The sequence below is a fragment of the Chiroxiphia lanceolata genome, chromosome 1 (assembly GCF_009829145.1).
Source record: "Chiroxiphia lanceolata isolate bChiLan1 chromosome 1, bChiLan1.pri, whole genome shotgun sequence".
NCBI classification, from domain to species: Eukaryota; Metazoa; Chordata; class Aves; order Passeriformes; family Pipridae; genus Chiroxiphia; species Chiroxiphia lanceolata.
The window spans coordinates 144,315,248-144,339,006 of record NC_045637.1 but is presented as its reverse complement, the minus strand read 5'-3'; positions in this window follow the sequence as shown (position 1 = coordinate 144,339,006).

Sequence of the window (23,759 nt, the reverse complement as noted above, 5' to 3'; positions counted from 1 at the left end):
AACCAAGACAGTGATGTGGGACACAGGTACCCGCATGGCTTTCTGAAACTCCAGTGTTAAGCATAACACAGTTAGAAATCAGTGTTCACTGACCATATGTTCATATTGACAGCAATGTTAGGAAGGAGGCAGAAGCATGGAGAGACACAAATAATGTAAGTCCAGAGTTATTTGGTCTTACCTTGTTTTAAACTGATGATGTTTTCATGCTTTAAAGTATGAAAGTAACTTTAAAGTAACTTCAAATACCATCGTTTTCAGGTCATCACAGGTTGTTTTTGCTGTTGTTTCACTTCCTGCCTGAGTACATTCACACATCAGCATCCACTTCTAAGCCTTATCAGTACTTTACCCGCTATTGTAAACATTGCCAAAATTCCTTCTTAAGCTCTGAAAGTATTTTACTTGCAGTTTACTGCTTCTATTTCAGACTTGAAGGAGAATTGTGTGTCCAAACCGTTGTCTGTTTTCTTTCCAATTATATTACTTGATCCATAAAAGGTATCAGTTACAAACCTTGTCCTGCTTTAAAAAAAATCTGTGTGTTTCCGTGTAAGTTAATATTAAGAGCAATGTTGTTTCCTGACAATACACAAGATAATGGAAATTAATTGTTTACAGTCTTTGATGCTTTGCAATTAGTTAAAAATCATCAATAATCAAAAAAGCAGAGATGTATGTGTATTTATAGTATGAATGAGATACTTGAAGATATTATGAAATCCTTTTGATAACCCACCTGAATATTTTTTGTCCAAGCACAGACACTCCAAGCCACAAGGGCTGTTCAGACACTAGAGGTGGGACAAGTTGCAGGTTGACTGAATTCACTACAATGTTGCAAAAAGCTGCTGCCACAGAATATCTGGGCAAAAACATGTTTGAGCAAAGAGAGAACAATTAATTGTGAAAAGGGAATGGCATAAACAATCTTTGTCTGGCCCATTCACATGTACCTGTGCAGATTTGGAAAAAAGGCACTAGCTGGGGAACATGCAAGGCCTGGTTTGGGTTTGGGCATGAGAACAGGTGGCGTTCCCTGCTTATGGGGTCCCAAAGTCTCCAGTGCCTGATGTATCAGGCTGCAAATTGCTCTATTTTCTTCTTTTCTAGCACTAGCAAGTACTCTCATGAGGGAAGATTTTGGATATCCTTGAATTTCCCTAGACCTGACCCTTGGGCTTACATTTCTCTACTAATAAAAAAAATTACTTAAATGAAACTTCAAAATTAATATTAGTATGATGCGTATTGATGAAGCAGCAATAGTCTTTCTGCTTCACAGAACACACACATTAATTCATCTCTGGCTCCAAGAACTATGCTCCTAAAAAATTCAGCTGAAGTTTTATTGAGAGGTTTTTATGACTGACAAAACATGTATTTCATATAGTCAGGATGTTTCTGTCACAAATCCTGAATGTTTTACTGTCAATATTCAATCTTTCAGAAAAATTAGCTCCATAAAAGCAGTCATAAAACAACAGTAAAAGGAATTTGTCTTTACATGAAAATATACATCTCGAAATAAATAGTTTTAAGCAAGGAAGAGGAGATTTACAAAAGCATTGGTTCATTCACCATAAAATTTCTTTTGTTTAATTATAACTGTCAAACTCAATATAAGAACACAAGAATTCAATTTGCTTAAATATCAATTTTATAAATATGGAAAAGGATTAAGAAAAAATAAAGACATTTCATTCTGTCTAATATGAGATATTTCCTCAACTGATAATTTTGGTGATTAATGAACTGAACAACTACATTTTGTTTCTTGGGGGGTTTTCTACACTCTAGCAACTGTTAGTTGTCGCTTTGAGGCACTGCAAAATTATGTATGGCAGCTGTTCATTAAGAAGATGATTAGTACCAAAAATACTTACAGCACATTTTTTTTTTAAAATGTATCTCCATTTAAGGTACCATCTTGTGATACACTGTCAAACAGATAGCTGTAGACATTATAAACATTACAAACAATTGTGCCTCTCAGAATTGGTGGGTGAAAATATACAATGTTTGTATGCAGCAACTCCTGGGGAAATAAAACTCCAACAGCTTTTCATATAGCACTAGTCTACTACATATTAACCTTCTCTAATGTCTTATTTTTCTAACAGAAGTAAGATATATAAAGTTTTAAAAATTCATTGTACTTGGCTAATAGCCGTCACAGAACCACACCACATAACAACTACAACCCGTTGCTTTTGTCCTAAGAAATATTTCCAAACTGTTGAACTTCAATTTTTCTCTTCCAAACTTTGCAATAAATGAAATGAGAGTTGAAGAAAGTGTTTATCTAGTGAAGGTACTTTGAACACAAATTCAGGCAAGGGAGAAATATTCACAAACTGTGACTATGAAATATCAGTGATTGGCTTAAATCTGACAGATATACTTAGATACACTTATCAAACATATTTATTTTTATCTTTTTATAAATCAACAGATGATCTCTGCTGCTATCATTCTGTGTTTACAGTTCTTTATAGGATGTAATGGGTAAGTGAAATTCAGTTCAAAATCCATCATCATCAACATCTAATGAGGATTGGTATTTTACTTTTGTTGCCTTAGAGTGTTAACTTGATTCAGTTAAATATGCTGCAGTTTCTCAAGACATTCAAAATAATCTATTTTATCATTAATAACTCTATTCTTGCAAGAACATTTGCAATCATCTAGTCTGTGTCTTTTACAGAACATACTTGTAAACAATTATTGTTGTTAATTTACTTTTTTTTTGTGAAATCAGTAGAAAAATTCTTCTATTCATGACATGACTTGCATAAGCAGTTCCTAACTATGTTCCCCGAAGGAACTGTACTCCATATTCCTTAACTTCCTCAGCTGTGCAGCTTGATAATGAGTGTGTGTAGAGAATAGTGAAGTACAGTATATTCTCAGGCAAGAATCTATAAAGTAAATAAATAATAAACCTCATTTTTTCCATCAATCCAAACCAGACAATTTTTAAAGCACCATATGAAGACCTTATTCTAAATTAGCAGTCAAATTACGAAAGGTAAAATGTATATTCATTGCTCAGTGGATAGGAACAGCTACTGGCAAATGCCAAAGTATAATAGGGATTTTTGTGTCAGTCCTAACCAAAGACGTCCCACAGATATCTGTCTAATACAATTAAGGTCTGAAACAACACAGTAAAATTCCACCTAAGAAAAGGAAAACGGAAGACACATTTCATTTCTTCCAAATTGATAGATTGTTTTTATTCTTCCTTCAGAAGAATAAAAAATTTACAACATCTTGTTTATGTAAGGTCAATAAACAATGTCCTGTGGAGATATTTACCTTTCTGTCTTTCCTGACCCTATAATCTAGCCATCACTTTTGAACACAGATACAGATATGCACATGCACACACACCATAAAGGTTTTCCTCAGAACATTGAGGAAATGTTCTTCAAGAGGCCTTGAAGGACTTTGAAGCTTGAACTCTCAGAAACAGGAGGACCTAGAAAATGAGAGCTCATGTTTCTTGGGTGTATGTTACCCATGCTACCAATGCTGGCTGTAGCTGATATGTGCATAATTTTTTTATATAAATATTTCATAAAAACAAGTACCATCAAGCTCTGCAGCAAAAGTAATGAGGTACAATTTCATTTTTTTTAAAAGGGAAAAGTAAAGCAATGAAGATATGATTGTACCTCTTTTTTCCTGCTAGATGTGTTTAGATGATTCTCTATGCAGCACCTGTGTCTGGAGCTCCTTTTACTCTCTTTTGAGGAACCTGAGGCCTAACTCTAACATACTTTGGCGATCTCAGAACTACGGCCAAGATATTGCCATCCATAGCCTAGAGCTACTTCAGAAGGAAGTAAAGACCCCTCTGAGCCTGGTGTCTAAAATGCTTAAAAACTGTTAATTTTATTGGCAGTTTGGCACTTCAATGCCTTTAAAACTCTGCTTTATTTTTACTGGGTTAACAAAAAGTCTGGCTGAGTTTTGTTTTCCCTATATAACTTTTCATTATAGTATTTTAGTTTTACATCCAATGTCTATTTTATATCACTAGGGAAAGTTTTAAGACTTTCTATAGTGTCGATTATATACCCTTAAATACAGCCACTGTCACTTTCGTAACCTCTCAGGTTACACAGACAATACTGCCTCCACTTACATGCCAACTTTATCTTATTTTAAGATAATGTACATACGTTAAATTAATCACTTCCTTTGTAAGCATATTTAAAATAGTTCCAAGCTTAATGTCCGTAAGGGAGAGTATTTACTTAAAGCACCAACCAAAGTTTCGCCTTTGTTTTTTAAATAGCTTCACAAATTGAAGGAAACATTACAAAAAAAAGTGATAATGTTTCGCTATTCTTGCTTCAGGCACATAAATGTTATTTCCTCTGCAATGTCATGTATTGACCATCTGAAACTTGATAAATCAGAAGATAGATTGCAGTGGAGCTCTATGTATTTAAGTATCAAGCTGATCCATAACTTTCACAGCAACCAAAAACCATTTCTTGTCACTGCTGTCCAGAATATATCCTGACAGTTCAGCAGGAGTTTCAGTGCCATTTATTTTCAAATCAATACTCAATTACTAAGAGGAAGATTCACTCCCTTGCCCATTTTCAAGATGAAATTATGGACTAGAGCAATAACACTTAGTCAAGGCAAGCCACTGTCCATTAACTCATGATGCTACCAAGAACCCATCCAGACACTTTATTAAAGCTCAATCTTTTTTCAGCTTTTAATTAATCATTGTGAAAAAGGCCTTTCACATTGTGACTGATGACCAGAGAAAACAATTTTCTCCTAACTGCCTTTTAATTTCAACTCTGGGAGTGCTCATTGACTGAATCTCACAACAACCCATCAATGCTAGTTTTTAATGTGTTTTCTCCTTTGTTATTGAGAAGAATGGAGTGGCAATGAGGCTTTGTGCTCCTCTTCATAACTCAAGTAATTGATTCAGTAAATGCCTCACATTTGCTAGTGGATAAAAAGTGCTGTCAATGTAGATAGTAGGTACTATATAAATTACTCCATTAACAGGAAATAAAGCTATTTACAATTTTTAAAGTGTAAAGTGTAAGTGGTTTTAAAAAAAAAGAGGAAGGAGTACTACTTCTTACATGTCTGTACAGGCATTTTTTTTCTGTAAATGCTAGTAATAGGATAGAAAGGATCAGAAAAAGATTAGCAGACTAAGGCTACAATCCTGCAGCAGTGTGCCTATGAGAGTAGTCTATTGCAAAGTATTCTTTTTGAAGAAGTTCAGCACTAAAAAGTAACTCTTGCAGAAAAACACACAGTACTCAAGAGTGGTCAAATCATATAAATCTTGCTTTATTTTTCTGTTATTTTGGACACTGGAGGATAAGAGATGAAAGAGACTTCATTGAGAAAAGAAGAAAAAATTGAATTATAAGTAAAGAGATGTATCGTATGTGTTTGCAGAAGCAAAGCATTCATTGAAACTACTTTGTATCTTCCAGAAATAGAATTTGCCTCTACATTTGACAGTAAAATCCAGGAAATGTGTATCTGCTAAAGCAGTGCTGTCATCAAAGAATGGTGGATAGAGTAATATGCCACAAGTTGATATATTGTGTATACTGCTGTTGAACTAAACCAATAAAAGATACTTGAAAAGATTTTTATCTTTACATATTTACGTAGCATTTTTTATGTAATCCTATGTATTTTTATGCATTTAAAAATAAAATAAAATAATCATTCAGTTTTAAAAATGGATTATCTGTGGATATTTTCCAACATATAAGGCGTGTATATTTTCTGGTATTGTGAAAGTGAAAGAAAAACTTAGCTATTTTATCAGTTCACAGTAGAAAATTGACTGGAAATATAGGAAAGATTCACAGAAATTAAAATAAGGATAGCCTATTAAATCTGCCAGGTTGGATTCTTTTATAACACAAGATGCTTTATTTTGCATGTTAACTCTAATCATTGAAACTAGTAACTTCTGTTTGTTACCACCTTCCTTGCAGTTATACCAAAGGTTAGTTACACTCAGTGTCTTATCCTTGCTTTAATTTTTCTGACTAAGCTGAGGTATTTGATGCTTCCTTTTTTGTTGATGAGGTCTTACCATTGCCATAACTCTTTTTGCTCACAGAGACACTGTTTTTTCACCGTAATCCTTTCATCTTCTCCTGAATTATTCTTTTGAAAAATCAGATTAACCAGGTATGTCCTATCTATTTTCAAAAGCAGTTGAAATAGTTTTCTTAACTTTACCCTTGTATTTTTTATGGTTGTGAGAATTGATAAGCATGCAGGTGCCTCAGGTACCAAGCCACAGCCAAGGTATCAAAGAAGATGTGTTTTAAAATCGAGAACACTACAATACTCTACAAAGATACTGCAGCAGGTGAAAAAGGAGGAAGCACGTTTTGGTGGTTTTACAACACCACCTTTGGCGTGCACATAACTTTTCCAGGCTGTGTCCTCCCCTGTGTTTTATGGCCTGCCTGACTCCCAGCAAGGGCCCCTAGGCACGTGGGTGAGAATCTTCTGTCTGGTTGAAGCAGAGGAGTTATTCCTCTACAGACAGAGAAAACATACGCAGCACCACTCCTGAGAAAAAACTCTCTCCCACACTAGGTCTTCCCCAACTGCAGAAGCTTCCCTGAGCTTTCTTTCCCTCCTATCTTTCCCTCCTCTCCAAAATCTTCCAATTTTTATCCTACAATAACCTCGTCATCCGTGGATTATCTCTGAGGTTTTTTCAGATTTTTAGAAATGAATTTTAATTATCTCATAACTTTTAATTCATACTGATTGTTAATGATTTTCTACTTCTTTCTGCGTCCTCTTTTACCTCGAATATAGCTCTTGATTTTACCATTGAAACAAATATGCTTTTAATCAAAGTTATGTTCTTTCTGGATTATGAAATCTTTTCTTGGCCATCTATAACTCTCAATTCTCACTCGTTGCTGTTGTTGTTGTTGTTAGCTAAGTATTTCTTCCAAGGCAGTCTCCTTCATAACTCCCAGTTTTCCTAGGTTTGAGAAAATTAACTCTTTTACGATGGTAATATATATTACTGTACCCATATTTTGTTTATCAGTATATTCCAGATGTAATCACTGGTCCCAGTTAATCCGATGTTCCAGTTTACTGTACCTTTTTTGTAAAGATGAATGGAATCAACTACTAGTCATGTAGTGATTTTTTTCTGGAAAATTATATGTTTAGTAGAAAGTCGTCATAACAAGTTCAGCAGGGAAGCTGTGGTTCCACATCACTGGGAGTGTTCAAGGCCAGGTTGGATAGGGCTTTGAGCAACCTGATCTAGTGAAAGGTATCCCTGCCCGTAGCAGGAGGATTGGAACAAGATGATCTTCAAGGTCCCTTCCAACCCAAACCATTCCATGATTCTGTGGTTCTATGTTTTATTACTAGAAGCCCTAAATTCCAACACTATTTCTCCCAATTGCTTGTTCATCAAAATATCCTGGATTTTCTTTCAAAGCCCATTTTCTTTACAGTTTAATTTTATTGTACATAACAGAGTTCATCTGAGCATTGTTTCTCAGATCCATCCATCTGAAAGTATTAAATAAATGGATCTTTTGTCCCCTCCATGTAGGAAAATCACAGAACAGACTTGTCTGTTTGATTATCATTACAGTGCCCTTCTCCCCGGGTAGATGGAGCTCGTTAGCCCTGTAAGGCCATCCATCTAAGAGAAGGTCACTCTATACAAACCTACGTCCTGAGGACCTCACTGCCACCGTCCAAGCTTGCTCGGCCCCGGCAGATGAACCTCAGGATTAAAGGGTAGGCTCAGCTCAGCGCACACTGTGTCTCACCTAAAAAAAAAATCCACTGCGCAGGCTTGAAGGGTAAAGACCCTTCCCAAATCTTCGTTCGCGAAGACTGGCCATACAGTGCCCTTCTTTAGACCTTGAATATAATCTGACCACACAATTCTCTTATTTATAAAAGAAACCAAAAACATTCTCATGTCCTTACATTACACGTGAAAGTATTCAGTATATTTTGTGTGGTCATGTTTCATATTCATTCTCTTAATATGCCATCAGACAACTGAATAAGATCTTCCCAGATGTAGTTAATTCTATGAAGATGCATAATGCAGATCTAGAATAAGCCTATCATCCAGGAAGGATCAACTTTTGTGACAGATGATAGTGAGAATCTTACACAATCTGTGTCTGCAAGTAGTGATGGATTCTGCTTTTGGGGAGATCACTAGTTCCCATCGTGCATCAATGCCCTTAGAAACATTTGTGAGGAATTCATCTAGAGTTGTATTCACACAATTATGCTTGGGTTACCATGGCAATTCTCTAGAGAGTCTCTGACAAGGATAACATCGCTGCTCTGAACTTGGACACATCCTGAATTGTGAAGTTTATAGGTCAGAAGTTCACCACCAGGCACTCTATTTAAAAAGCTTTCTCTGAACAGGAGAATCAACATTGTATTCAATACCAAGGAATGTTAGAGACTAAAATATTTGGTCTGCCTTTGTTAACAAGAATCTTCGCTGTTCAATCTCCACCCTGCTTTACAGCTACATACTTTAAAGTAAAGAAAGTACTCCAAAAGTGCTATTTTAGAGTCAAATTCTTTGAATAAGGTAGACAAAACAGAGTCCCTGCATTATATGACTGTTGGCATATCATCCAAAATTATTAGCTGTTAAAGTGATTATTACATGCTCCCTTTCACTGTGTCTTACTTTGCAACACTTATTTAAGTATCAAACAGTGCTTTGTGCCACTTCACATAATCACAGAATAGTTAGAGTTGGAGGTCATCCAGTCCAAAGCTCTGCTCAGAGCAGGATTGCCTAAAGCAGGTGGCTTAGGGCCACGTCTAATTGGGTTTTGAATGTCTCCAAGACTTGAGACTCCACAACCTCTCTGGGCAACTCATTCCAAGACTTAACCACACTTACAGTAAGAAGTTTTTCCTTACTTTTTTATTGTCCAACAGGAATCTCAAGTTGTTTCCTACAAAGTTGCTTTTCTAACAGTCAGCCCACAACCTTCCCTGCTGCATGGGATTATTATTCCCAAGGTGATGGACTTTTGTATTTTCCTTTGTTGAACTTAATGAGATTCCTGCCAGCCTATTTCGCAGTTTGTCAACGCCCCTCTGAATGGTAGCACAACCATCTGCTGTATCAGCCTTTCTACCCACTTTGGAATAACCTGCAGCCTTGTTGAGAGTGCATTCACTTTCATCATCCAATAATTGATGAAAATGTAAGATGGTGTTGGCACCCAGTACTGACCCTGGAGTATTCCTGGTGTCCAGGTGGACTTCATGGACTGATCAACCCTCTAGGCCCAGCAGTTCAGGTCATTTTCAATCCGCTGTCCACTTATGAGCTCTGTACTTTGTTAGTTTGTCAATAAAGACGTTGGAGACAGTGTCTCCAAGCTAAAGTCAAGAAAGCCTTCCTAAAGCCCTGCTAAAGTCAAGATAAACAACATCCACTGCTCTCTCCTGACCCATTAAACCAGTCTTTTTATTGAAAAAGGTTGTAAGTTGGTCATAGAATCACAGAATTGTTTAGGTTGGGAAAGACCTCTAATATCTCATCAACTGATCATCATCAACTGATGGTCAGGTATGATTTCCCCTTTGTGAAACTATTCTGACTACTCCAAATCACCACTTGTCCTTAATATATTTGAAAATTGTATCCAAGATTATTTACTCTACTGCCTTGCCTAGTATCATGGTAGGCTGACAAGCCCGTAGTTTCCCTGATCTTCCGTCTTGTCCTTCTTGAAGGTAGGTGTGATATTTGTTTTCTTCCAGTCTTTGAGAACCTTCCTCTGTTGCCACGAACATTCAAAGACAATCAAAATTGTCTTGCAGTGACATCATCCAGCTCCTTCACAGCTTGCTGTAAATAGTTTAGACTGGTGTTGATGAAGACTATGAGCCCTTTTTCTCTTGCAAAATGGAGATGGCTTGTTACTGATACTGTCTAGTCTTCACTATGTATAAATGTAGTTTACGTTATCCCACATTCTCCATCATGTTAATCTTAAATAGCAGTATGGAAAAATCTGTTCTGTGAAAACTACAGAAGAATTTGATATAACATATATTTAACAGACTAAATCAGAGTGTATAATAAGCACTTGGACTTGGAAAATATTTAAAATTCTTTCACAACAGAAAATTTAATTCAGTTCTAGTAAATATTTTTGTAGAAGGTCAGATGTAGTAAGACCTCATTTATGTCTTTTCAAGAATCCAGGAATTAAATTTGTTTGGATTTGTTTTCAGAAACTTTTGAACATTGCTGGGAGTTCACTTGGGTACCACATTGCCTTGGAAACATCTGACAGAATTCCACAGACCAGGTTACATCCCCCAATTTTTTTTGGCACTTGGCCTGTGATAAGACAGTTCATTAGAGAAATTACAGATTTTGTAGATCTTCACGTGAGCTCCTGTCAGTGTGGTAGTGTTTTCATATCATGCAGTCCCACCAACCAGCCAACTCTGCTTCCATCAGACAGGTCGGTGCTCTCTGCTGTTGATCAGTGGCAGGAGACTCAAGATAGAATGTGTATCTGTCAGCACAGTCACTATTTGACACAGTTTCTGAAGGAAAACACTAGTTTAAACCCACAGGTATTGAGAATGATGTCATTATTTTAGATATTATTTTCGGTTAGAGAATAAAAAACTGCACGTCACCCTTGTGTGTCAATTCTAAAGCATGTTTTTAAATAAGTTTTGTATACAGATTTCCCATAGACAGCTGCATTTGGAGTAGAGTACACTCCATAGAATCATGGAATCATAGAATCATAGAATCAGATGGGTTGAAAAGGACCTCTGAGATCATCAAGTCCTTTTTCAAAGCTTGTTTAAACAATATTTTTGAGGCACAGTTATAACAATAGCACAGTTGATTGATTACTGATGACTACATACTGTAGATAATTAACCTTCAGACATTTGGGAGCCATGTGTCATGGCAGGTTCCTCTAACTAATGAAACAGAGGAAAAGAGATATAGTATAGAGCATACATCTCAAATGTGGAAACAGAAGAAACTGGGTTTGGGGCACAAGGGATGGGTAAATTAGTAAAAAGAAGAGAAAAAATTATTATTAGACATTCATTGCTATTTGGATCAGTATCTATGCCACCTAGTCCATGTCTTTTGAAGGAATCACCTTTTCTAGATCTGCTGTAAAGGTTAGATTATCTTTATATCTGTCATTCATGACAGATCTCTTGTCTAACTTGTTCTTAAAGATCTCCAAGGAGGCAGACTCCTTAAACTTCTCATGCAACCTATTCCAGTCATTAACTATCCATTTTGTGAGGTAGTTTTTCTTCTTGTCTAAATCTCAATTTAGTTTGCTGCAGATCAAGTACCAGCAATACTTCTTGCCTTCTCTAGTGCAGACATAGAAAATATATTGATGTCAGCATTTGCTGTTTGCATATTTGAAAAGTATTATGGGAGGTGGGATTCAGCACACTTACACATGTAGCCATCTACGTGTGGACTCCTACGTGTGATGAATGTGTCAGTTCCCATTATAGTTATTTATAAAATAAAGGAGGATTCCTTAGAGAATACAGAATGCTCATGTGGGATTGCCAGATGTGACAGGTCCTAAAATTCCCTCCTGGAACATCAGCTGGAGGCCAAGCAGGACATGTGGAAGCTTTTAAAATAGTCCTGAGTTCCTAGATTTGGTTCACTGACTTATACCCTTAACCAATAGTACAGCAAACAGAGAGCTGTACTGGTAAAGAGTAATGTAATTTAAACCTGTAAATAAAGAAGAAGTTCAGTGTATTGTTCTCTTAACATTTTAAAACCTTCTAAACAGCAGATGTTATTTCTGTGGATCACATAGAGAATATTATGATAAGCAACAAAGGACAGCTAACTCTCTAAGCTTAGCAAAGAAATCTTGCTGAGTTGTGAGATAATCTTTCATTGCCTTCGTCTATTTTTTATTCTTCTGTTTCTAAATCTGTCATAGAAATAGATTCAATTTATCAGTTAATATGAAGCAATTATTAAATAGTTTTGCTGGACAAAACAAATCTGAATTCTGCTAGCACATCTAACGCCATATTTAAAAAGGTAAGTAACTAGAGCTTTATTAGGCTAGCATAGTTTGAGAAAATTGTTGCCGTGAATAACCACAGAATCACTAAATGACTGAGGTTGGACAGGAACCCTGGAGGCCACTGGGTCCAGCCCTCCTGCTCACACAGAACCACCCAGTCAATTGATGAGGGCCATGTTCCGGCAGCTTTGAAATATCTCCAACAAGGAAATTATATAACTGTGCTGTCATTTAAATAAAATGGAGATCAACAAATTGGTATGTTTTTGTTGTGTGGAACAGCTAAAAAAAAGGTAATAATTTTAAAAAAGGAAATAATGGGAAGTGCACCTTGCCATAAAGTGTAAAGTCTGATCAAACATAAAATTGGTAACTGTGGGATATTTTTAGCATATAGAGTGTTTTTTAATCTTTACGATGAAATATAGAAAATAACAAAAAATTGATTTAGGGCTGTTCAAAAATATCTTAAATTATGTGGCAAGATACCTTAAAGCTAACTTAAATGAATCATGTTTATTTTGCATCAAGTGAACTCCTGAGAACAAATAACTTTTTCTGTCTTCTTTCCCTTCTTCTCTTCACCATAGCCAAAAAATATGTAATGGATCTTACAAATGAAAAATTGTTATGGGAAAACTGAAGAACAGCTCTACCATTTAGGGAAATCACTTTTGTACATATATAGTTAACTTCAGTTTACTAGTGTTAAGCTGTTAATTATTCAATGTAAAGGCCTTTGCATAACTAAAACTTATTCCATATTGTGCAATTTACTGAGCTAACAATTTTACAGCAACTTGTGAGCTTGAATCACAACACTAAGATTTAGAAAACTAATCACATTGGTAACTTTAGCACTAGGCAACAGGAAAAGCATTGGTGCTTCTGAGGAAGAACCCTGAATACTAAAAACAAAGAAACAAAAATTAGTTTGAAATATAAAGAGAATATTTGGAGATAAATAACTCCTCTATAATCAATTTTAGAATTTATTTTAAGGAAAATTGATGTAAAAAATTACATTAGTGGTAAAAATCCTAGAGAAACTAGAAATACTTCAAAATCATTTGTTTTGTAACTTGTCTTAGTCAATTATTTGACAGTTTTGAATATCTATGTCAAAATTAGACTACATGTATGTCTTAAAATTATTTAGAAATAAATTGGCATTTAGTGTAATTAGACTATCTTTCTAAATTCTTAGCAATATTTTGTGGATGATATATTGGGTTTTTACAATTATATATTATTTTTAAATCTCTACAGTGTCACATTGACATAACAACTACAAAATAATTTACAGTAGAGTAGAATAAAAGTTTACCTTTATAGCAGATTTGTGAAAACATTTTAAATTCATGGAAGTGACTTATGGCCTTTTGAAATTTTTTCCTTCCCATGGATCTTTTCCATGAATGTCAAATTTCATACATGTTGATCTACATTGCTGTCACTGTGAATTTACCATCTTTATTTCTAAGAATTTATCTCCTTCTGAGGTTCTGTTGCCTCATGAAATCTGACTATTTAGTAGCATTTTAGCATGTGAGGAATAGTGAGAACAGGCTGATTAAATTATTTAGCAGGAAATACTCTCCCAAATTTAAATCTCTTGTTACATAAGTAATAAAATATTTATGAGAAAGATACCACTACTCTGTTTTGGATAAACAAGGAAGGGCACTTTCCAAGATAATTGCTTGATCCTGCCTGTGCCCAGCATGCAGAGCACAAGACGTTTATTTGTCCAAAACTGCTTCCCATAGACCTTCACAGAATTGTGTTCAGCTGCTAATTTTAAACACTGGAATGTAAAGACAAGCTAACAAGAAGGATTTTGGTTGTGGCTGTTCAGCTGGTGGGAATACAGAACAGCACAGGTCACTGGTAACCAGCTGAACTCTGCTGCTGAAAGGACAGAAATAAGATAAACAGTGCTGAGGCTACTGACTTAACTCATTGGAAATAATGGTGCAGCTGGTGTCAAGACATTATTTTAAATATCAAACAGACTTTGCAATCTCCGTGAGGCATAAAGGTCAGGGAATGCAGAAAATATATTCCGCATTCTACCTATTTTAGCATGAAATCTTGTAAAAATAATACTTCTGCAGAAAATCACCTTAAGCAGAAGGAAAAAGGAAGCTAGATCTGCATGATCTACATCTTGTCCAAAAGTAAGCTACTTCTTTTTTCTACTTATAAGAAGATTACTCTATTTACAAAGATTATACTAATTTAGGAAATATTCCCAGTGTAAAAAATGTAAAATATATCGTTCCTAAATACGATAAATTTCCAAGTAAAATGAAACACAAGTGTTTCCTTTTACCTCTTATCTTTGAGTTTACTCAATTTGCATTGAAATATTAACACTCAAAATCAAGTCTACATGTGAGGTTTTGATTTTGGTGGGATTAAGATTTCAAATTAGGGGAATCAATAAACTTCTTTTGACTGTCACAACAGAGAGAGTCTTGGATAAGAAATTCTGTAGCAGAAGACATGGCTGTGGCTTTTCATACAGGGAGAATAAGAAAAATGAAGTTCAATTTTTCCTTTCTCACTTTCCAGAGAAAGAAGGAAATGCAGGGACACTTTCACCTTCAAGAGGATTATTTCAGCTTCTATCACTGTCCCTCTAACACTGAAGGAAACATATATTCTGAATCGAATGCTCATGTGGGGTAGATTACCAGCTTTCAAGTTAACTCTTAGTAAATGGAAGAGTTTGAATTAGTTCACGTATGCTAGAAATTAAATATGTCACCAGAGATGTATTGAGGGTAGATTTTAAACCAAGAGTTATAGTCATTAAAAAGAAGTTAAGGAAGAGAGACCAAAATACAACAATGGTATGATTTCAGAATAAAAAGCAAAATACTTTAAAAATAATCGTATTTCTGAGACATGAAATCCCTCAAAATTTTATGTCAAGTGAACTTTTTATCACCATGATGTCAACATTAAAAATAATCAAGCTTTCATCATCACTCGAAAATTAATCTCAGTTTATTGTGAGATCAGAATAGAATTTTACTTCATTAAAAACATAAAAGCAAATATGAATCAGTGTTGCAAACCTTATTTTAAAAATGAGTGCATTCTGTTAATCTGTATTACAAGAGAGAAAGACAGAGAAAGCAAGAGAGGGGGAAGGCGAAAACAAAAAATGAATTAAAAAAATCATGGTAAAGCAAAGTGGAAGATGTCCATGGTTCCAAATAATATAAAAGCTTTTTAAAAAGACATAGTCCTGCCATTGGGCCTTGCCAGAAGGTACATAACACTGCTACAAAGAGCAACCTACACTTATTTCATCATTCTCACAGAATTACCAGCACCCCTTTCCACCTCAGTAAGTGCCTACCAAAGGGACTTATTCCCGTTGAGTTTGATGGGAGTGGACAAATTTGCTTGGAACAACTTGAAACTTGGTTTCAGCTGTTTTATTTAATTAGTAGGTAAGTGTCATGTGTTTCTCCTGCATTCTGCACCAGAGTGTGTGGTGTGCGCTTCACCTGTGTTAGTGCCATGATGCTGCAGTGATTGACTAGGGGTCTGCTGTGCTGACTGTCATACAACTAAGAAATAAAAACTTGGTGCTCAGTCCAGAAAGTTGACTGAGAAGGGAATTATGGCTTGGTTTCAACCAGCACTACTTTTGATGTGACAGTAGAAGGACAAGGGGAATTAAGATGGTTAAAAAGAACCAACAGTTCCAAGGGACAATATCTCTATAACCTCTGTGGTACTTCTCTGCAGGGATAGGGATGTCTCAGTGACTGTGAGATGTCTGAAAAGACTTTTCAGGTCTTCCTTACAACGAGCTACATCTGAGAGGTCTCCACAGTTTCACTTTTGACTCAAATTTTGAAACACAGTTGTCAAAAACTGCACCTGGATTGTTTGAGCACATAGCTCAAATCACCATTAAGGATAGAGAAAGATGCATGGAGTGTACTGGCATTGCTGCACCTGTACAATCTCATTACTTTGAGTGGTGTCTGACAAACATATATGAAGTGCAAACTACTTTAGCTGGGTTCCACGGTCAAATTTCTTATCATTCATTAGTCCATAAAAGGAGTGCAATGTCTGAGTCACCTTAATGAAGGCCTTGAACCAAACCACCTTTTGTACCTTGCCTGCATGGCCCGAGCAGCCTTTTCCTACCTGTCTGGTAGGAGTTCTGTTGAATGGCACTGAGGCCAGCCTTATAGCAGCCAGCCTCAGACCCTGACGAAACCGTTTGGTAAAGTTATGCAGCAGTGCATAAGAAATTGGGATTTGTTGTAAGAACAACTTTGTACCATAGGTCGTCTAGGACTGTTAACCTGTTAACACCTTCTCACAAAGTGCCTTTTAACCACACTGAATAGTGGGGGGAAAAAAAAAAAGAAAAAGCCCCTAAATGGTCTTACAGTCTTGAGAAAGACAGGTAAAGTCGCGGTAGTGTGGAAAATAAAATTTGGATGACAGCATCAAATTGTTCATCAAGAAAGTTCTCCTCCAATTCTGGAACATCAAGCTGTAACCCTTACTTTTCAGGTATTTCCTAATCAACCTTTGAATGTTATTGCTGATCCTGCATCTGTTGTTAATTTGTTACAGTGACTTGATCAGGTGGTGTTGTACTGTCCATTTCCAGGTCTTATTTTTCAAGTGTTGTTTGTACTCTAAAGAACTCCTTTGCAGAGGCTTGTTCCAGCAGGTTTGCTATGCTTCGATCCAGTGCAGCTTCATGGTTTTTCACCTATTTTAGTGTTTTGGGAAACACACGTTGTGCTTTGCCAAAAGCCTCCTCCAAACTGATGATCTTGTGGTCCCTGTGGGAGCTGAGGACAGACCACAGCATACAGAAGCCTTCAGATGTCGATTTAGCTTAATTCATTCTATTACTCGCTCTGTTGTTGTTTCTTGTCCAGATTGTTGTAGTGCCTGTACTCCTGTCTAGTACTAACCCTTGAGGTCTTACAGCCTTACAGATTCAGCAATCAGATGATACTCAGGTCGATGAAATTGGTAATTTGGAACATGTCCATGTGTCCATTGGCATGTCTTCCCATGTGGTGGTTACTAATACACATACTAAACAAAAGGGTCATGGTGTCATTGCTGCATTTGAAGAGCCCGCTCAGGTGCGGACGGACAATGAACTGCCTTGTGTCTGTAAATCTGTCCAAGTTGTAAGGAGGGAAGCAGCAACTTTTTCTCCCTTACAGGCAGCAGTAAAGAGCTTATCACCAATTTCTTTCCAAGTAGAGACAGTAAAGGCAGTTATAGTATTCGCTTCATATCCCTGGCCCTTACACGAAAGCAGTTTGTACAAAGAGTTCTCACGCTTCACTCATGCTGTCACTTGCAGACATTTCTCCTGACTGTTAGGCCATGTACAGTGATAGAGAGCCTGTTTATCATGAGATTTTGGGAGGCATGGAACCAAATTTTTTTTTATTAAATATTTGCCATTCATAGTGTCAGGGTGATGAAGCATTCTCTGAAAAGCTCAGAGGACACTACTGGTCTTAGTTTAAGAGCCATCCTCATGTCTCAACCAAGAACTTTATTCTGTCACAGGTAATTTGGAAAATTCTGACTTGAAATTTAAAAAAAAAAAAGCGAGGGGAGACTATGCTCATTTTAATTCTAATAATATTTACAGGGAGGGATTTGGTTTTATAGCAGCATCTGTCAGCTGTGTCAAGAGAGAGCAAGTTCAGGTAGGGACGGAATAAATGATGTTTGAAGGAGCATTTGGGGAAAGGCATTGATATTGTAGCCCCAAACTGCAAAGTGGCTGTGTTGTGCAAATGTTATAATGAATAGAAATAGAGTTGGTTTTAAGGAATAAGAGCTTTTGTAAAGGTAAAAAATATCAATATTTTAGACAAATATCAAGATAGTAAAAGGAAACAGTAGTCAAATTCAGGTACTTAGCCAAAGGAACTACAAATGTAACTGAATAATGCTAACTAAATGTTTGTTCAAAAAAGCCTCAAGACTGAGAAGTCAGTCCTCAAAATTCTGGTTTTTTTGCACAACTTATGAAGACAAATATTTTTAAATGTACAATGAATTTGAACATTTTTAAATTTATTTTCCAATTACATTTTTTTGGGGAAATGGAATATTAAAAATATAAGCATTTATATAAGTTATAAAACCCACTTCATTTGAATAATTTTAAATGCTTTTGGAAAATTTTCAAAGAAATATTTTCAGCTCCGTTTTTAAAAATATTTCTTCCTCTAGTTTAGATAAAAGTCAACTATTTTCACCTTTAGAAAGAGAAAATTTTACAGAAAGTTGATTTTTAAAACCATGTGCCTGATCTTTTTTATGGGCACAAAAAGAAACAAAGAGATTAAAGCTCTGATTTTAGTCAAAAGATGAACTGATGAAGGTCAGTTAACTAAGCCTACTAAGACAAAAGTTGACTGATACTTAATACATGAGGAAATTTAAATACAGGTAAAATAATGGATATATTAATAGAAAAACATACATGAAAGTTTTTTTAAAAAGAATGCATGGTAACAAATGACATCATGTATTTGTATTTGGAAAACAATGTATCTAAAGCAATCCAATAGATTTTAGGTATTAACTGTATGGTTGAGGAAAAGGGTGACACAAGGTTTGTAAAGTTTTCTGCTCAAATGGTTGTTTTTTCCCTATCTCGGCAAACTGGTCTAATAAAAGGTTACTTTCTTACAAATCTTACATCCAAGGGACAAGCTGTCTGTGGATACCAAAGGCAATAAAGTCAGAAAGCATCAAATCAGATAAACAGAAAACAAAAATATTTACAAATGTTTCAAGAAAAAAAACACCTGTTCTCAATTGACCCCATTTTCAGGCAGCATATGAGAAAACATGTTTAGTTCTGCTGTTGAAGGCAAGAGATTCTCGAGAAAAGACTACATACAGTGATCTAGAAGCCATATGCATGTGTATGCACACATGTGTGTATATATAACATTTATAGAGATTATTTTCTAAGGAGTATATTATGATAGAGCTTTGGAGGAAAAAAACAAACAAAACCCCCATAAACAAACAAAACAAAACAAAACCACAAACAAACAAACAAACCCTCAAACTAAACAGATATGCAGGCTCCTGAGTACAGATTACAGGAAAGAATTAATAGAACTGTGAGGCTGAGATATTCCTTTGGGTATACTGAAACTAAGCCTTGCCCAGCTTTTGTAAGGTATAAATGATAATCCAAGAGATATTTCGCTTTTCTTTTTTTTTTTTTTCTGTTTTTTTTTCTGTTATTCTTGATTGCACTTGGAGACTTTTTTTATGTCTCTTTATTCTTCTCACAGAGACATACTTGTCTGTGTAATCAAATAAACTAATTTTTCTACATGCTGAGTTTCCTATACAACATGAAGCTCATCCAAGTCTTTCCATTCATACCTCCACATAGTTGCATACATGCATGTATCTTCTGCTTGTAAGTGCAGAATACACCAACTAATATATCAGCTCTTTGAAATATTTGCATTGATTACTTCTGGATTCACATAAAACACATTTTAGAAAGCATAAACGCTTTCTGAAAATATACAGGTGGAAAGAGATAAAAATGCTTTCAGAATGATAAATACTGATAAAACTGGCATAAATTAAAGAAGTGAACTTTTGTCCTAGTAAAAGAAGTTACTTTACACGCTGATGTGACTAAACCATCTCCAAATTGCTGATGTCATTGCTTTCTCCCAAAAACCCTCCACAAAGAGAGGAGGAGGTGCAAGTGTGGCTGTGTTTAGCTAAGTATTTTGGATCAGTGGACTGCTGACAACCCTCCAAACCTCCAGGGGACCATCCTGCACTTCTCATCCACCTGGCTTCAAACTGACTACTGGAAGAGCATCCCAGCACCACTGCTTTGAAAGATTTGCCCAGTAGGATGGAGTCACAGCCCGAGGGGGCTCAGACTGACATTCCTGAGGTAGAGCCTTCATTACTACATTGCAGACCCAAACCCTTTTTCTTCTTTTTACAGCACAAAGTATCTTGCACTACTTTATATCTGAGGGCCCGAAGGCAATTAGAGATGTACATGCACTTTCTCATCCAAGTGTACAGGCTGCTGGCTAAAACAGTTCTTGGGGAAACATGGACTTGGACCCACGTAAACTGACACAGAAAACAAATCTGAATCTCTCCCACTTTATTTATCAAATTAGATAACTGTGAAAAGGGAGAATAATTTCACCGGTTTCTTCATGGAGAAGCAGTGTTGGTTTTCACCTCTGCTCTGAATACACAGAGGACCTATGAGCATGAATAGCTGAAGTCAACTCCCTGTTATCCTTCATATGGATGCCTAATAGGAGCAGGAGCCCATACATGCCGATGTACTTCATCTTTCCTGCTCTAGATAGGTCCTTTTTAGTTTGGGTCAGTCTTGCATTGGCAGATGAAAGGCCACATCTTCCTATGCATTACAAAAAACTGAAACTTGGGCCTGCATACTGCTCCAAAGGTTAATAATCTAAATAAAAAATACCATAATGCAGTACTTCACTCAACTGGCACTTAATGGGAAGTCAAAGAGATAAACACGTAATTAGGGACTATTTTAAACTAAATTTCCAGTAACTATACATTTATATACAAATCTTTGGTTCAGAGATATAATGTTAACAAGATAAAAAAAAGCAGCTAAATTCAAAATTAAGTGAATTGCTTTGGGTTTAGCTTTCTATAAATGCAGTGAATACTTTACAACTACCAGAATTCTAAAAAAAAAAACCAAAGAAACAAACAAAAAAAATAAACACTGAGGTTGAAAATCCACAAATCACAATGTATGAGCTGGAGTACAAGGAGACATGTTTATTCCAAGTAAAGAATTTATGACATGAGACTGATGTCCAATTAAACTTAAAAAATAACATAAAGTTTGAATTTGCTGTGCTTAATACTTACCACCCCTGCATAGTGTATTGTTTAAATATATTAGAACAGAATATTCTATTAAATATTTATTAGTAAATTCAATCATGACAAATTCTTTCCCCCTCATTCAATGTATAATAGTGCAGCAATCAAGCTTCTTTTGTTTTACAATAATCACTGCATCAGCAATCTCTAATTATATATAAAGCTTCTGAAAAATTAGAGAAGCAAAGAAAGAGACACCTCCTTTGGTAACTAGTTCCACTTCATTTCTTCTGAACAATTAAAATACCCATATACATTAACAAGATGGAACATTCTGAGAAACAGGCCTCCAGTAGCAAGGGTTTGAAACTACATTATATGTGTTTGTTTTACTTTGTGGGTGGAAGCAGATTTATTATTTTTTTCTTTATGAATAAACTGTGAACGTGCTAAGACAGTTTTTAATGTTGTTTATTCTTCCTCAAAAGTTAGATTGACTACATGGTTTAGAAAGAATTTCAGATATCTCTACATTTTTATTTCAATAGAATAAATCTTTTCTAAGAGTGTGCTTGACTTCAGAAACCATAAATTTGTTTGGAAGACCAATTTGCTTAGCAGCAGCACAGAGTTTTAGCTCATACAGGGCTGATTTCTGAAAGCCACAGAAAGAAACAGAAGTTGGTATTTACCAAACTGGATCAAGGCTTCTCATCATGAGCCAGCAAAAAGCCAGGTACACTTTGAGCACCAGGTGCTTTCAGATGCTGTGGAGACACCAACACGGGGCCAAACTTAAGGTGGCTGTATGCTAGATAGAATCAATAACAATCACAACTTCCACCACAACAACAACAGTAGCAGTAATACCAACTACAACATCAACAATACAATTAGAGCTTTTAAAAAAAAACCCAACAGCAATATAATTAGTACTCCAGGGACCACTAGAATTCATGAAGAAATTTTTACCATGTAATGTGCATAATCCTTATCTTAGTAAAAAAGTCTGTGAAAAGAACTCCCTTAAAAAATGTTGGTTGTGGTAAATAAATTGTAAAATGTGACACATGTCCCTTGTAAGGTGATTTACTCTCTTCTCTGTTACTTGCTTTTCAATTTTCTCCTTGATTTACTTGTCCCACTTATGTCTGGACAAAAAAGACACTCCTTGAAGGCAAGCAGTGTCTTTTTAGCATCTATCAACCAGGAGTCTGGATTGGTATTAGTAGGTGTAATAGTAATTCAACAAAAAAAATCTTTTTCTTCAGGATTTAGTCTCTGGAGATGCTCAGCATAACCTTGTTCTGTCACAAAAGCTGAAGAGCAGAGGATGGGGATTTTCTCATTTCTTTATGTAAGAGTTATTATTCAAGGACAGGATTGTGAAACATTGAAGATATCTCCATTGTTTTGAGCTTAGACATGAAAGGCAGATGAAAAAGACAAATATTGTGAGATTGTTATTTTTTTCAGTAGTATAAGAAAAATGAGACCTGTTAAAATGACCCCAATTCTTACAGCTCTTCTTCCTTTGGCCATGTAATTTGTCCATCTCCCTTTTCATGATGCTATAACTTCATGCAACTAAAATTTAGGAATCTTAATAGAATAGCAATGAGAAAACTCTGACAGAAAATGAAACAAAGCTCTGGTAGTTTCAAATATTTTAATGTAATTATAGCAAAGACGTCAATGTTTCTGGAAGCTACAGGAAAACTCTTTGTAAACAGAATGTGTTCTCCTCATTTATAATGATAACCAAATCAATGTCAGGTACTCAACTAGGAGTTAAGCATATGTTTGCACAGTCAATGAGAAGTAAAAGATATTCAAAGAAGAAAACTAGATTGATTTTGTCTGAAAAGAAACTGTCTTTGGATTAAGATCTGGAGTGATGCTCCAAATCTATATTAAGTTCCACTTTAGGTTTTCAAAGTGACAATCATGCTCTGGAAGTATCACTCTCTGTTTAATCTGAATTGTAACAGCAGAACATGGAGTTTGTTGTACTGTGAAATTTGTTCTGTGGCCAGATGTACTCAGTACTGCCTTTGAGGTTTTTTCCTGGCAAATCCAGCTTGTGGTTTTAATTTAATAGATTTTTTTAAGATATTTTGTTAATTTTTCAGTGAAAATTATTCAAAAGTTTGAAATCGTGAGGGTGTTTTTCATTCAGTATCAATTATTAGATAAATACAATGAGGAGATGAAAGAAAGTCTGGGCCACATTATGTCAGACTCTCTCCATGTATAGAAAAGGAGAAAATATTCACAGAGTTGGGAGAACACCGTGCTATCATTTTCTTGTTTCCTAGCTTACAAGGGATGGAAGAGTGGTATGCATTAAGAAGGAGCAGTTTAGGTATTTTTGCTAACTAAATACAATTATTTTTCCAGGTATTGCAGATAAAACCTCTTCAATGAAGTCTATCTTCTTTATTATCCTTTTTACTAATATGGATGTAGGTCCGCAAGAAGGATGTGGAGAACGTGGAGACAATGTTTTGGATGATCCAGCTGGATCTTGAGAGAAAGCAGGAGACACAAAGAAAAACCTAACAGAAAAAATTTATTTCCTGTATCTTCAAAACACAACAAAACAAAGTCAAGACTTCATTTTGTCGTACTATTTGTCAGAAAACTGAATTTTCTTCACATTCAAGCTTTCTTCTTCTAATTTTACTAATCAGTTGTTTGGGTTTACTGCTTGAAATACTGGAGTAATATTTGAAA